General features: G+C 48.1%; 1 pseudogene; it reads right to left on the reverse strand.

Moving 5' to 3' along the window:
- Nucleotides 1-379: 379 nt before the first annotated feature.
- Nucleotides 380-476, reverse strand: LOC131325002 (U6 spliceosomal RNA; annotated as a pseudogene).
- Nucleotides 477-16,027: the final 15,551 nt, after the last annotated feature.

Below are 16,027 nucleotides of genomic sequence, written 5' to 3' on the forward strand. Positions count from 1 at the left end.
TGCTTGGATATAGTTATAGAATCCATACCTTCCTGATTGTAGATCAATTGTTTCATTGTAGTGGTTGAATGTCTACTTAGTACTATTAAAGCATACAATCTGCATGGTATAGAGGTTGAAGATGATAATAACTGAGAACAGTACTGGGGATGCAAAATCACCTATTAAGTGGATGGATGACCATGATTTAGCACGTCTTAGAAATCCTGGTCTTGCATGAACTTTTTGTGGCCGAATGCTGTGTCTGTAGAATTGCTCAAATGGAGAACACAATCATGTGGTGTTGTTTAGTTATTTGAAGGTTCCAGTGGAATTTGCACGATGGTATTATACAGTCAGTCCCCATGAATTTGCTGTCACCTTGCTCTGCCTCCTCTCTTTATGTATGCATGGCTTGTGTCTTATGACATTTCAGCTCGGGGCCAAGCTAATCTTCTTTGTATCGTTCCAATGTAATGAGATGTCCCCGAAGGAACATGTCATGATCTCACCTCAATTGATAGAATTGATCTTACCTATAATTGACTTATTAGTACTGTTCTTTTTTGGGCTACAACTAATTAATACTGTGCATTTTCAGTTCACTGGCAAATATTCCTACAGTTTCATGGTTGGTGGTTCAAGCCAGGAAAGTGACTAAATACTAACACCCCAATTCACATAGGCCTAATCCAATTGTTTTTTGACCCACAAATCTCATAATCTGCTTGAATGATGCTAAACTTCCAAGTTATGCCAGAAAGTTCAAAAATGGAATTTTAAAATAATTTGTATATTGCATAGAAATTTTGGGTTGACCATTTTTAAAAATTGCTAGGGTTCAACCCAAGGGCCAAGTCACGGGGAATATGGCAACAAGTAAGGGGTTTATGTTACGCTCTTATGTTTGCAATTTCACCACTCACCGTCGGCAAAGAAATCCATAAGGCCACTAGAGGTTGCTCGTCATTAACGTTAGCCTTCCAGAATTAGCTACAACGAACGCAAGCTGACTTTAACACCCGATTATTACAAAAGATGTTGGGTTGCAATTCGTTTGAGTGTAAGGTTATTATATTTACTGGAGTATATCTCAAAATTGTCACGAAGGTCCAAAATCATATTGTGTATATTTTTATCTGCATGTTATTGTGACATAGACAGTTTGATGAATGACAGATATAAATCCGTTGACTATTCTGTTTAGGATAACATGAGATATATATACAATTGAAAAATTGGTGTGTACCCAACTTATCTCATCTAACACCCATTTTGATGAGTTTTCAGGTCTAACTTTGACGGGGTAGTCTGAGCTTCTAGACTCCTACATTAACGGAAAGATAAGGTTGTCCACTGTCCCTATGGCTTGTGAAATCTCTTTTATGGAAAGACTTCACATTTAGTAATAGTTTGACAATTATCTGTTCCCTTTGTGTGACGATATTGAAATGAATATATAGAGTATGTACGAAAACAAGAAGTGAGATTCTATTTAGGGGTGTGCAAAAAACCCGTAACCCGACCCGACCCGACCCGAAGGGTCTCAGATGGGGCCGAACATGTGGTTCGGTCGGGTACGGATTCATTTTTTGTTAAAAATAAGATTTCGGTTTTGGGGTGCTGTGTTTCTTACCCGACCCAACCAAAACCGACCAATTCATATAGAGTAATTCACTTTTGGTCGGACCCGACCCGATCCGACGTAAAAAATTCGGGCTTGCGGACGGTTCTTACTGCTTGTTTGGTTCGGGTTCGGGGCCAAAAATGATGTTACCAGACATGTCGGGTTCGGGGCCAACCCGACCCGTGCACACCCCTAATTCTATCCGTTGCATGTCTATATCACACCCATAATTGTGTGCGTGCACGCCCTATACCATGCCTGTACGCAAGTTTTGTGTGTGCGGAGAGAGAGAGAGAGGGCGGGGGGTGGGCAACCTCCTACTTGCAAGCTTCAAGACAAGACCAAAAGAAAAAGGGAATTTAAGAACTTAAGAGATAAGTTAAGAGAGATCTGGGTTTTTGGCTTTTGGATCCGACCGGTCTCGGCAATCAAATTTTGGGATCTCCAACAGTAACGGTGAGAGCGTCATTGCAGCGGCGAATACGATGGAAACGAGTTACAATCAGATGCAGATCCAAATTCTTTCACCCACCGAGATGAGCAGATTTGCGGGTTCCAACACGTGGATTTTTTGTGTCTTCCTTTTTCATACTTTGTATTTATTTTCTTGTACTTCGAGAACCTTTGAGTCTTGTTGTATTTTTTAGAGTTATCAATATATGTTGCTATTTCTTCAAAACGTACGATATACGAGGATTTATTTTTTAGCTCTTTTTTTTTTCTTCTAAAAAGATAACCTTGTTTGGTTGATCGTCATTGATTTTTTTTAAGAGAATGCTCTCTCTTTTTTTCTTTTTTTTTCCCCACATTTAGAGAATACTCTACAAAACTGATTTTTGATAATTGTCACCAAACTGGGCCTTAATTCAACATGAGAGAGAATAGGGGTCCAACCCCAACTTGGTTGGAGTGAAAGTGACATAAAGATAATTAAGATAAGAGCATAAGAAAGGAGGGAAAATTAAAAGGCCAAAACATGTGAACTAGGAAATAAGTAAGAAACAAGGTCAAAAGACTCAAAACTCAAAAATGATGCTTTTTTAGAGTAGCGTTTCCTATAGAGTACTGCCATAGATTCAGCCGAAATAATGGGAATTGCACTTTGCACCTCTAGAATTCCTTGTAGCTCAAGGGTGGACTTAATGCATGAGTATGCTTCTCCTCAAATGGTAAGATACTAAATTGGTTTTTAGTTATAATTTATCCAAAAGTAAACCCATCTTTATTGATTGAGACTCCTTTTTCCTTGGTTCACATCATTACATGCATGTATCTATCTCCTTGACCTAACTATCTTTCGAATTACAAAGGTAAGCCCAGTACTTTATGAAATTCCCATCTTAACCAATGGAGAGAGAGAGAGAGAAAGAGAGAGAGAGAGAGAGAGAGAGAGAGAGAGAGAGAGAGAGGTGCTTATGGATTAGATGTTATTCCTATAACACCTTTCTTACCATGACCAATATTAACAAATAAATATTTTTTGAGTTCCTGTCATAAATTGGTTAATTCAAAGGTATAGTGTGCAGAGGTGAATTATGCAAAATTAAAAACTAAGCTAGTTTTGCTCGATTGAAATCAAGCTAAACAAGTACTTCGACATGTGAGTCAGTTAGAGAGAATCATACAAATAAATAGTGACAAAGGCATATCCTAGAGATAAAAATGCATTTTATAATAGTATTACTAGTTTCTCCTGTTAAGATTCGAGTATATTTAAGTTCGATGAAATCAAAATTGAAACTAAATGGTCATTTGAATGACATATTTATTTTTATATTTGGTTTACCATGGATTCATGGAATGAACATTCTAAATGGAATTACTATTCACCTTAATAAATGAATCATCATTCCACTAAAATTCACTTTTAACACTGTCAAAATTAAGTGTTACACCAAAATTCACTTTTAACACTCAAAAAATTACTATTGCCACTATATTCCAATTGGGGATGATAATCGCTATTCCTAAGCACAACCAAATTTGAAAATGAGAATGAATATTCCAATATCATTTTATTCAATTTCATTATAACATCAATTACATTCAATTGTCAATTCTATTCCATCTAACCAAACGTACCCTAACTGCATTACGGAATCTCCCATGCGGCCACTCCACTACGAGCTAGCATTCTACTGCAAGTTTAATCGGCCCAAATGACAATACGGTTCTTATGCGAAGCACTGAAATTACTGTTGGACCAATGGGACCCAATTGAAAAACAAAGCTTCCAATCATGATGCACATGGGAGAAGCTAGCACTGGAATAAGTTTCCCTCGTGGGCGTACCAATAACCACGAAGACAGTGGTGACCAAAAATAAAATAGATTTGATGATTAGGTAAAGTCTGTTACAAGTCAGTCCAAGCCACATATGGGCGCGGCAATTGGAAGACAGGTCATCCAAACTCAAGAGGTTACAAGAGCCCTCATCCGTTGATGAAAAGGGCAAAACGGTAATTGGGTCAATTATATATATCCACTCCATTTTTATTTTTGGTAATTGTAGCGGACCGAACCCGGCTCTGGCCTCGCCAGTGTTCGGCTTCACCGAGACATGCCGGTCGTCGGCTTTGCCATCACTTCGCATTCATCAACGGAAAGAACCATGTCAAGCTCGGCCACCTTTAGGAGGTGGCCCCGTAGGCTATTTTTCTTAGCCTGGAGTCCCTTCAGGCTCGGCTACCTTTCAAGTTCGGCTTCCCTTTTAAGGTCGGCTTCTCTTCATGCTCGGATATCCCATACGCTCGGCTACCCGAACGATCGATCATGCTCGGCCACCTGCACACTCACGTGTCGCCCCGCGTGCTGAGGCGGTTACGCCAAAGGATAATCATGGGCGCACGTGGGGTGTGCCAGCTCGCACCAAAACGGTTACCAGATTCACCCGGTGACGTCATGGCGACGTCGCCTGACCCGTGCAAGGCACATGCCCGTGCTTGGAGAGCAAGTCAAGGAGACTCTATAAATATTGAAGGATAACGCCTCTGTAGAGGTACGCATTCTCATACGCGATTAACCACTCAAAACCCTAGTCTCTTTCCTCTCTTCCTACACGTACTTATCCTCTCGCCGGAGGGCCTTGCCGGGCAACCCCCGGCCAGGTCTTAGTCGTGCGCTCATTGTGCAGGCGGCGAGGAGAAGGCTAGGCAAACATTGGACCAGCGGAGGAAGGACTCGAGCCAGAAGAGATCACGGGCCACACAATTGGTGAACCCGACGTGAAACTTCTCAGCCTCTGATCCAAACGGCTCAAACGCTCTTACAATTCACCTTCCTCTCAAAAAGACGAACGAAAACTCAGCGGCGATGGGCGGAGATCCACCAAACGTCTCAGTTTCTGGAGCCAAAGACACCAGTGGAAACGCGATCCTCCCACCGTTTGCAGAAAGGCACATGTCCATCTCACTACCACCGGATTCTGGGCTCTCTCCGGCCGCAGACGACATAACAACGGCCTACATCCGCCTTCTGCAACGGCGAGACGACGAAAGAGACAACGAACTCGCAGCGCTGAGGGCGGAAGTAGCCCAGATGAGGCAACATATGCAGGACGCAACCCCAGCTGCCTCCAGATCCACCGGAGGCGGACGACGGAAGCGAAGAAACTCTCCTCCCCCTCCTCCCCCTCCGCCGCGGGACCACACCAACGAGGCGGGCCATCGCGTCTCCGTCAAAGACCGCCTAGGGTTTACGCCAGAAAAGGGAGACGCCCGGGAAATTATCCTCTACAAACGACCTGCAACATCTGGTACACACCATTCAAGGTCCCACCATGAGCGGACCCGCACCAGGGACACCGAATCATTCACGAGCACGTACTCGACTGGTCGCGCGGAGTTCTCTCACACGACGGCCTCACGCCGAAGCCGAGACTCCGTCGAAACCAGGCGCCACGTCTCTGAACGCCTCGGGGGGATACCACCAGAAAACTTGGATAATGAAAACGACGTTCGGCGGAATGGCAAAAGCGTGCGGATCGAAGGGGCGGAGGATGGGAACAAAACCTATTACGATAAAGAGAAGTCGGTTAACCACCCCCGTAGGGAGACAACGGACCTACGGGACAAGCTTCGCAGCCGTGTACGCGAGAAAACCTCAGAAAGAGAGAAGCACCCAAAGAGGCCGCGGACGGACGAGCTTGGCAAACCACCGCGCCCTGGATTCGAACGGCAACTAAAAGACCTCGGTATCTCACCCTTCACCTCCCACATCATCAACACTATCGCCGAACCCAATTTCCACCTACCAAAATTCACCAAGTTCGACCCAAGCACCTGTGAAGCTTACACTCACCTCATTCACTTTCGTCAAACCATCGAGTTGTGCACTACAAAGGACGAGATTAAATGCAAAGCGTTCCCATCCAGCCTCGGCTCTCTTGGACTCCAGTGGTTCAACAAATTGCCCGCTGGATCCATACGGAACCTGGCTGACCTTGAACGCGCCTTCAACACCCGTTTTATTACCAGTAATAGAACAGCGAAGGAGCCTGAATCCTTGACCCAGATGAGGAAGCTCCCAAATGAAACACTCAGGCACTACGCGGAGCGGTACTGGCAACTTTTCAATGAAATTCCCGGAATCGATGAGTATTGGGCCGCGCGTACCTTCAAAAATGGGTTAGAATCTGGGAGCAAAATACTCGATGAACTGGCCATTCGACCTCCGCACGGCATGGGAGAATTAATGCGTGTCGTGGAACGTTTTTGTGCTCTTGAAGAGTTCTACGCAGACCGGGCCGCTCAGGGGATTCCCAACTCGACAGCTTCCCTAACAACAACAACCCCTCAGCTGCAGACACCAGTCGCAACTCAACAATCCCACCCAAAGAAGCACGTCAACAACATCAAGGAAGGGAAGAAACGCCAGCCAAAGGAGCACGACTACGTGGCTGAAACCACCCACTTCAAAGAACCCATCTGGTCCTTCCTAAAGGAAATCATGAGGCAACCATGGTTTGAGTGGCCGCAAGGCAAACTGGGCACGGACAACGGCCAGGCGGATCAGAACCCAAGAAAGAAGTGCTCATACCACAATGAGCTCGGCCACTACACAACGGCATGTGCTCCATACAAAGCATTGTTGGAACGACTGGCAGCCCAAGGCCATCTCGACCAATACATTGATCGAGCAAAGACGCCAGCCCGCCCACCTGTCGGAAATCCCAACCCCAACGAGCCGCGGCCAACGATACATGTCATCCACGGCCCAATGACAAAGGAATCCGAAGCACATCTCAAAGCCGACCTCGATCGCGCCTCCACTTCTAAACAAGTGCTTGCGGTAAGACCCGGGTCAAAACGCCCGCGTCCGGACGAAACACCCAGGTGGACCATCACTTTCACGGAGCGCGACCTCGAGTTCGTACAAACTCCACATTCTGATGCTCTTGTCGTCACCGTGCAAATCGGAGTCCATGATGTTAAGCGAATTCTCATCGACCAGGGAAGCTCAGCAGAGGTGATGTATTACGACTTGTTCAAAAAACTCGACCTTCCAGAATCGGCCCTACAACCCGCCGAAGTCCCTCTCATCGGATTCAACGGGGCACCAGTTTGGCCACTTGGACGGATCTTCCTTCCGGTCGTCGCAGGTTCAAAAACGTTGACCGTCGAATTCATCGTCGTCAACGTGCCAAGCCCGTACAACGCAATTCTTGGCCGAACCTGGCTTCACAACATGCAAGCAATCGCTTCAACCTACCACCAAGTTGTTCGCTTCATCGGCTCCGACGGACGACAAGAAGATCTAAGAGGTGACCAAGTCGCCTCGAAAAAGTGCTACGTCTCAGCCGTCCACAACTCCGCCAAAGCTAAAAAAGTACAATGTGTTGAAGTACCCAATTTGAACGTGACCGACGACGTTGGCCAAAAAGCCGAAGACAAAGCAGAGGAAGATCTCGTCAAAATGCCGATCAACGAAGATGGCTCCCGTTTCTTCTTGATCAGCTCTTCTATCAGCGAGGTCGACCGCGAAGAAATGTTTCAGTACCTCAAGGAGAACATGGAAGTCTTTGCCTGGACCCCCAACGAAATGCCGGGGGTTGATCCAAATTTCATCAGCCACTCTCTCAATATCAAGAAAGACGCAAAACCAGTCGTCCAAAAGGCCAGGCGCTCCGCAGCCGAACACGCCGACGCCGTCACCGAAGAGGTCAAGCGTCTGCTAGAAGCAAATGCAATTCAAGAAGTGCAATACCCAACGTGGCTGTCCAACACCGTTGTCGTTAAGAAGAAAAACGGCAAATGGCGAGTCTGCGTGGATTACACCAATCTCAACGACGCTTGCCCAAAAGATTGGTTCCCACTTCCAAAGATTGACCAACTCGTGGATGCAACAGCAGGACATGCTCGGCTAAGCTTTCTGGATGCTTACCGTGGCTACCACCAAATTGCCATGGACCCTGACGACATGGAGAAAACTGCTTTCATCACGCCTTATGGCATCTTCTGCTACCGCGTCATGCCCTTTGGACTCAAGAATTCTGGTGCGACGTTCAACAGAGCAATATTCAAGATGTTGCAAGAACAAATTGGCTACACCGTGGAGGCTTACATTGACGATTTGGTCGTCAAGAGCAAGCAGGAATCCAACCACTTGCGAGACTTGGCGGAAGTCATCGAAATTCTCAAGTACCACAAGCTTCGACTGAACCCAGAGAAGTGCGCATTCGGAGTAAGCGCAGGAAAGTTCCTCGGGCACCTTGTCACTCGAAGAGGTATTGAAGCCGACCCCAACCAAATCAAGGCTGTTAAAGAGTTGCGCCCACCAAGAACAATCAAGGAAGTACAGCGGCTCACTGGGATGGCAGCCGCTTTGAACCGATTCATCAGCAAATCATCGGACAAGTGCCACGCGTTCTTCCACGCCTTGAAGGGAAAAAGCCGGCGCAGCTTTGAATGGACCCCGGATTGCGAATCTGCTCTGACCGAACTCAAAGACTATCTAAATTCCGCCCCGCTGCTGGTGAAACCTAAAGAGTTTGAAATTCTATATCTCTATCTCGCCGTGTCCGCCCACGCAACAAGTTCCGCACTCATACGACGGGAGGGCGCCGAAGACAAACCCATCTACTTCACAAGCAAGACGCTCCTTCCAGCTCAGACACGCTACCTACCACTTGAAAAATTGGCACTTGCTCTCGTCACAGCGGCCAGGAAACTTCTGCCTTATTTCCAATCACATCCCATCGTCGTCTTAACGGAGCACCCGCTCAAAGCTATCTTTCGAAAGGCAGATCTCTCCAACCGTGTATCAAAATGGGCTGTCGAACTTGCAAACTTCGACATCAGCTTTGAGCCACGAACAGCAGTCAAAGGCCAAGTGTTGGCCGACTTCATAGCGGAACTCACCCCAGAAGACACAGTGGTACTCAATGCTCCTATCCCAACGGAAGTTGCAGATACTAGCCCATCAACCAAACAATGGCACCTTTTTCAAGGAGAAACTTGGCGGCTTAACGTCGACGGGGCTTCCAACAGCAACGGAGCCGGAGCCGGGGTAGTCTTGGTCTCACCTTGTGGAACACTTCATGAAAGCTCCATCACCATCGACTTCCCAGCCACCAACAACGAAGCAGAATATGAGGCCCTCCTCGCCGGCTTACGCTCAGCCGTCGCAATGAATGTCACCAACCTCGCTGTCTACTGCGATTCCCAGCTCATCGTCAACCAAGTACTTGGCGACTATGAAGCGCGGGACCCTAGAATGCTGAAATACCAAACCGAAACAGCCAGGCTCATCTCCCATTTCCACAATTTCAGCATTGAACAGATCAACCGCGAGCACAACGCGCACGCGGACGCACTTGCGGGCCTCGCCTCGGCATCCAGAACCTCAGAATTCAGAACCATCAACTTCGGCAGCATTGACCACCCATCCTATGAACCCACTCTAGAGGTACTCAATGTCGAACTCGGTCCCAGCTGGATGGATGAAATCGTTGCGTTTCTAAAGCACGACACCCTTCCCACAGAAAAGAAGGAAGCTTACCGTGTGCGAAATAAGGCCGCTTACTACTGGCTTTCTGAAAGCGGCCAACTGTACAGGAAATCCATCTCTGGGCCATACCTCCTCGTTGTCCACCCCACCCAAATACCTGAAATTCTGACGGAACTTCATTCAGGAAGTTGCGGCTGTCACTCTGGCGGCCGCTCCCTGTGTCAACGCGCCATGAGTCAAGGCTACTTCTGGAAGAACATGAAGAAAGACTGCGAAGAGGTTGTCCGCAAATGTCGACCGTGCCAGCTGTTTTCACCTATCCCAAAAAAGCCAGCTCAGGACCTCTCGCCCATCACTAGTCCCTGGCCCTTTGCCCAATGGGGGCTTGACATCGTGGGAAAGCTGCCTACAGCTCCTGGAGGCTTCAAGTTTCTGATTACAGCCACAGACTACTTCTCCAAATGGGTTGAAGCAGAGCCTCTCATAACAACAACTGAGGCGGATGTCCGAAGATTCGTATGGCGAAACATTGTTACCAGATTCGGCGTCCCATACGCAATCGTCTCCGATAATGGAACTCAATTCGTCGGCAAGGACCTCACAAACCTTTGTGCCGAATTTGGGATACGCTTCTTCAACTCCACCCCAGCCTACCCACAAGGAAATGGACAAGCAGAGGCCACGAACAAAACTGTCTGTGCCGGCATCAAGCGTCGACTGAACTCCAAGAGAGGAAAATGGGCTGAAGAACTACCACGCGTTCTATGGGCCTACCGATCAACACCAAGGCGATCAACGGGCCAAACACCATTTTCAATGGCGTTTGGCATGGAAGCCGTCATCCCATTGGAGTCCAAGTTTCCAACTCTCAGGACAGAAACGTTTGATCCCAGAACAAACGACGATGCCATCGCACAGGAGCTAATTTTGGCGGAAGAGAAGCGTGATGACGCTCGCCTGCACCTTGCTGATTACCAGCAACAGGTGGCCAAGGGATATAATCGTGGCGTGCGAATCAAAAAATTCAAGCCGGACGATTTGGTTTGGAGAAAAGTTGTGCAAGCCAGCAAGAAAACCAAATTCAAGCCCAATTGGGAGGGGCCTTTTCGAATCGTAAAAGTTGCTGGTGAAGGTGCCTACGTGCTGGAGGACATGAATGGGAAAGTTCTAACTAACCCATGGAATGCACAGAATCTCAAGAAGGCGTACATGTAGTTGAAATCCCGAGCAGTATGCCCCATGTTCGGCAACTGTCTATCCTATTTTCCTTTAAGTTGGCTTCGGCCCAAGTCTTTTTATTTCAAATTGTAATTCCATGTTTGGGAAATCAAGGAAAAATTGTCCTACAGTTGTCTTTTGCAAACTCCAAAAAATTCTTTGTTCTGTGCTTTTCTTCGGCAACACTAGCCGACCACAAACGATGACCTCGGTCACACCCACAAACGGCTACTATGCCTCCGCTTCGGCCACTATTACTGCCCAAAAGAAGCACAACGGACATCAGGTCCACCGAGCCCGACAAAACAGTCTGGCTCCGGTTCGGCTCGGCAAGACTCTAAGGTCGGCCATAGCCTGGTTACACTCACATTTTGGTGAGCAAACCACCCACAAACATATCCCTCAACCAACTTAGCTAGGGGCTTGCACCTCGACAAAGCCCCACCACTCAATACACTTGAAATGACTAACATAAACGACCAAGCAGAACTACAGGCTCGGCAAATCCACAGCTCTAAACTACAACGTCGAGCAAATACCCATATGCTTTAGCCGAACATAGACCAAAGTGGGGGCTACGGATACATATCATGTAAGAACACTCAAAACCTGTGGCCACGCTAATTTAACCGAGCACAGCACCATGCCCGGCACTTTGTTCATACCAATCTCTTACATTACTTTGGTCCAAGCTCGGCAAAAACTTAGCAACTACACACTTGAACAAACTACAGAATATCAGGGAGCAAGCATTGCAAAACGCTAGTCATCCATTAAAAAGAAAGCATTGAAAAGACGAGTTCGGTAAAAACATCCACAAGCCAAAACAACCATTACACCTGGTACGGCAAAACTTCTAAATTCAGAGCCGTCCAGTCCAACAAAAAATAAGAGAAAATCCTAAACTTGGGGAAGATCATCAGCAGCGACATCAGCATTCTTTCCACTCCCGTCTTCGGCAGCTTTCCCATCACTAACTTGAGCTCGCGCAGCATCCTGACTGGCAGCTTCAGTCGCGCCTCCTTCGGCTTCATCTGCCCTCTTTCCACTTAAACCTCCACCACCTTCGTTGTCGGCAACAGTCAGGTCATCTACATCCTCCTCACTCTCCGAAAACTCCTCTGGAGGAAGTGGTGCACACTCATCGTCGGTATAAGGCAACACAAGCTCGGGCACCTCGGCTGCAGGAATCGACTTTGTCAAATTCATGTCCGCCTCGAGCTGCAAGACCCCACACGCAGCTTTTACCCCAGCCTTGTATCCCCCACGGTACGCAATGGGGACCCGGGTTTTGATCTCTTCATTAACCATCGATCTAGCCTCCCGAACATACTCGGCTCCTGCTCTGTCATACCCAGCCTGGTAGGCTTTTTCATCAACTTCTTTCATCTTCCTCTTCTCTCTTCTTAACACCTGACCAAGCTCGCGCTCGGATTTTTTGACCTTCTCCAATGCATCATCCCTCTCCTTCTCGAGCTCGGCAATCTTAGTCTTGGCCGACTTCAAGGCGTTCTTTGCAGCCTTTGTTTTTTCACGCTCGGCTTTTGCGTCATCACGATAACGCGTCCTCTCGGCCGCCAGCAGATCAGCCTGATCAGAAACTCGCAGCAGAGCCTGTCCTGCCTACAAAGAACAAAACAGTTATGCCCAAAAGCAAAAACAAATGCCAAAAAACTCCATATCTAAGGAATCGAGTAACAAAATACCTGAACGAGGTAGGCGCTAGCATGAGCAATGCTCGGCTGCAGCTCCCGGGGAACCCTCTCCATATCCCTCGGAAGAGCCAAACCATGCAGCACGGTAACGGCGAGGCCTGGTTCCAGCTTGACACTATCGTCAACACTTATAACTCTACCCTCGGCCGTAGCAAATGAAGGCGCGAACTCCTGCAAGGTCACTTGACCCGCAGAGCCCGCCGACTTCTCCACGGCTTTGGAGCCACCAGCAGCAGATGAATCAGTTTGATCCTTTAGCACTGGCGTCGGCGGCCTGGTTGGAAAGAAGTCACGAGTAACCTTCTGTTTCTTTGAGGCAGGCTCAGTCGTTTCGGCCTCCTTCTGCCGAGCGAGAGCACCGTCCCTGAGGTTAATCTTCACCACGTTCCTTCTGCCCATATCTTCGGCAAATTCAGGTATTAGTGTTCGGATTGGTGGGATGCTGGCACCTAGAAACTCAGCCGGCTGACTCTCTTGAAACCAAAAATCCGCGGACTTCTTTAGAGTGGGAAACTTCACCCTTGGCTCCTTCTTCTTACCAGGATTGGGGGCAACACCTCCAGCCTCTTGTTCACCGACTGTCTTCTTCCCTTTACCCTTCGTGCTCGGTCCTGCTTCTCGCCCCCTTCTCTTCAATTTTCCCTTGTACGAAGGTACGTAGCCAAGCAACGTCGGCGCGTCACGACAGATCTGAGCCTTTAGCGTCTCGACGTGCCCTTCTACGGCAAAGGACTGCTGCCTCTTGGTAATTGCTCGGTGATCTGTGAAGAGAGATCGTCGGCCAAATAAAGAGTTAAAATTGCAGTAGAAATTAAATTGTGCTCGGCATATAAAGGGAAAGGAGTTGAACCTCGAAAATCTTTTATCTTCGGCACTGAGTGCAGCCTCAGCAACTGGTCGCCAAACTCATAATTTCCACTAACTTCAACATAAAAATTGGCCCATTTATCAGTATCGGGAAGACCATTTATCAAGGGATCCTTGCCACTACGTGTCGACAAGTACCTACGGTCGGTCTTGCCGTGCCTGGACATGATATAAGTGTGGAAGAGGTCGGCGACCGTGAATTCTAGATTATGGAGCTCCTTCAGTTTGATCGCCGACATCACTATCCTATAGCTATTTATAGCAAAGAAATGAGGAACTATGCCGAATTTGGCCAGCAGTTCCCTCAAAAATGGGTGAAGAGGAAAACGGAGTCCAGCTTCACAGATTGCCATGAGAGGAACCGTTATGTGTTCGGGGTGGTCTTCCCTCTTATCCCTTATTTTGTTACTGGCCACCTGGCTAACGACGACGTCGTCAGGGATATTGTACGTTCGGCAGAAAGCATCGTACTCATCAGGCTGGCCGCTGAAATAGTGGGCATATGGACAAACCTGCCCTCGCTCGTATAGATCAGCAACCTCCCTGTTCTCTGATGAAGTTTCGGCCGGAACAGTACGTGAAGAAGTTGTGGCCTCGGTTTGGGCTCGGAGCCTGGACTCCGCCTCGGGACCAAGTTCGTGCTCGGAAATAGATTCCGTACTTGTGGTAAAAGTTATCTCAGGCGCAGTGTCGTACCCGCCGTCGTATTCATAGTCGCGCTCGGCATTGGAGTCACTAGATCCAGACATATTGGAGGCAATTGAAGAGGCCTGTCGTCGGCTTCTGTACCTCTCCACGTACGCTCGGATCACGAGGTTTGTGGAATCGTCCCCTGAACTTTCAGAGTCGGATGAAATGATGATAATCGAGTGAGCCAGACCTAACAAAGAAAAGATTGAAAAAATGAAAAATCCTCGTCGTCGGCTAGAAGACAGAGGCCATTCTACGTTCGGCTACTTAAAACTGGCCCACTCTATTATCACAATCCACAGGTCCGTGTTCGGAAATCGAGGACGTATGTTGACGTCCTCGGCCAAATCCGTTGTCGGCCAAGCTTGTTAACAACATACTGATGCTCGGCCAGACCTTGTCATCGGCCCAGATCGTCAACAACAAGGATTGGGGCTCGGAAGAACATGTTAGGGCTGAAGATGAACAGTCTGCCATCTCCAGCGACCCACTGTTTACTTGAGGCAGCGAACCCAAAAAACGAACAGACTATGAATAAAACTTGCATAAACCACCATAATGTTAGAAGAAAGAACTCATACCTGAGGTTTTTAACGAAGATCTGCTGAAGAAATCCCAGGAGATCAAGATCAGAAGTCGAGTGGGTGTAACTTCGAGTTCTGGAAATGGAGTTCTAGAGAGAGAGAGAGAAAACGTAGCTTCTCTCTCCTCCCCTCACCCTTTATATAGGATTAGGGTTTGAGGTTTGAAACTCCCGCCCATCATTACACCGCCGAACTTTTGACTATTCAGCGATTAACACGTGGCAAGAAGAGGACAACCTGCAAAGCTTGCCAGCCGTCCTCTCGCTGGCCGTACCCAGCCATGGAGCGACATCTGGCACCCTCCCACTGAGATTCTGCACCAACGGCTGATATTGCTTCCCAAGAAAGGATGGGATAAAGCACGGCTGAATCTCTTCCTTGAACAAAAGTAAAGTGACGTTCGGTAGTCCTTGTGTTCGGCCAAGGCTTGATATCAATCCCTACCTCGCGCTCGGCATCAGTAGAGATTGAGGGGCTATTGTAGCGGACCGAACCCGGCTCTGGCCTCGCCAGTGTTCGGCTTCACCGAGACATGCCGGTCGTCGGCTTTGCCATCACTTCGCATTCATCAACGGAAAGAACCATGTCAAGCTCGGCCACCTTTAGGAGGTGGCCCCGTAGGCTATTTTTCTTAGCCTGGAGTCCCTTCAGGCTCGGCTACCTTTCAAGTTCGGCTTCCCTTTTAAGGTCGGCTTCTCTTCATGCTCGGATATCCCATACGCTCGGCTACCCGAACGATCGATCATGCTCGGCCACCTGCACACTCACGTGTCGCCCCGCGTGCTGAGGCGGTTACGCCAAAGGATAATCATGGGCGCACGTGGGGTGTGCCAGCTCGCACCAAAACGGTTACCAGATTCACCCGGTGACGTCATGGCGACGTCGCCTGACCCGTGCAAGGCACATGCCCGTGCTTGGAGAGCAAGTCAAGGAGACTCTATAAATATTGAAGGATAACGCCTCTGTAGAGGTACGCATTCTCATACGCGATTAACCACTCAAAACCCTAGTCTCTTTCCTCTCTTCCTACACGTACTTATCCTCTCGCCGGAGGGCCTTGCCGGGCAACCCCCGGCCAGGTCTTAGTCGTGCGCTCATTGTGCAGGCGGCGAGGAGAAGGCTAGGCAAACATTGGACCAGCGGAGGAAGGACTCGAGCCAGAAGAGATCACGGGCCACACAGTAATGCAGGGTGTTTTGGGACAGTTTGAGCGCACCTCAGACTAATCCCTACAATCCCTCCCACAGCCGTTTCACACGCTTACGTGTGAGAGCGCCTTGAAATGGTTAAATGAATAAGCTGTACAACAAACCAAGCTATTCGGATTTGACTCGTTAACCTTAGCAATGCTAACCTTAGCAATGCTAACCTTAGCAATGTCTTAAATAGATAACTAAAAA

This window comes from Rhododendron vialii, chromosome 4a (assembly GCF_030253575.1).
Source record: "Rhododendron vialii isolate Sample 1 chromosome 4a, ASM3025357v1".
Classification (NCBI taxonomy): domain Eukaryota; kingdom Viridiplantae; phylum Streptophyta; class Magnoliopsida; order Ericales; family Ericaceae; genus Rhododendron; species Rhododendron vialii.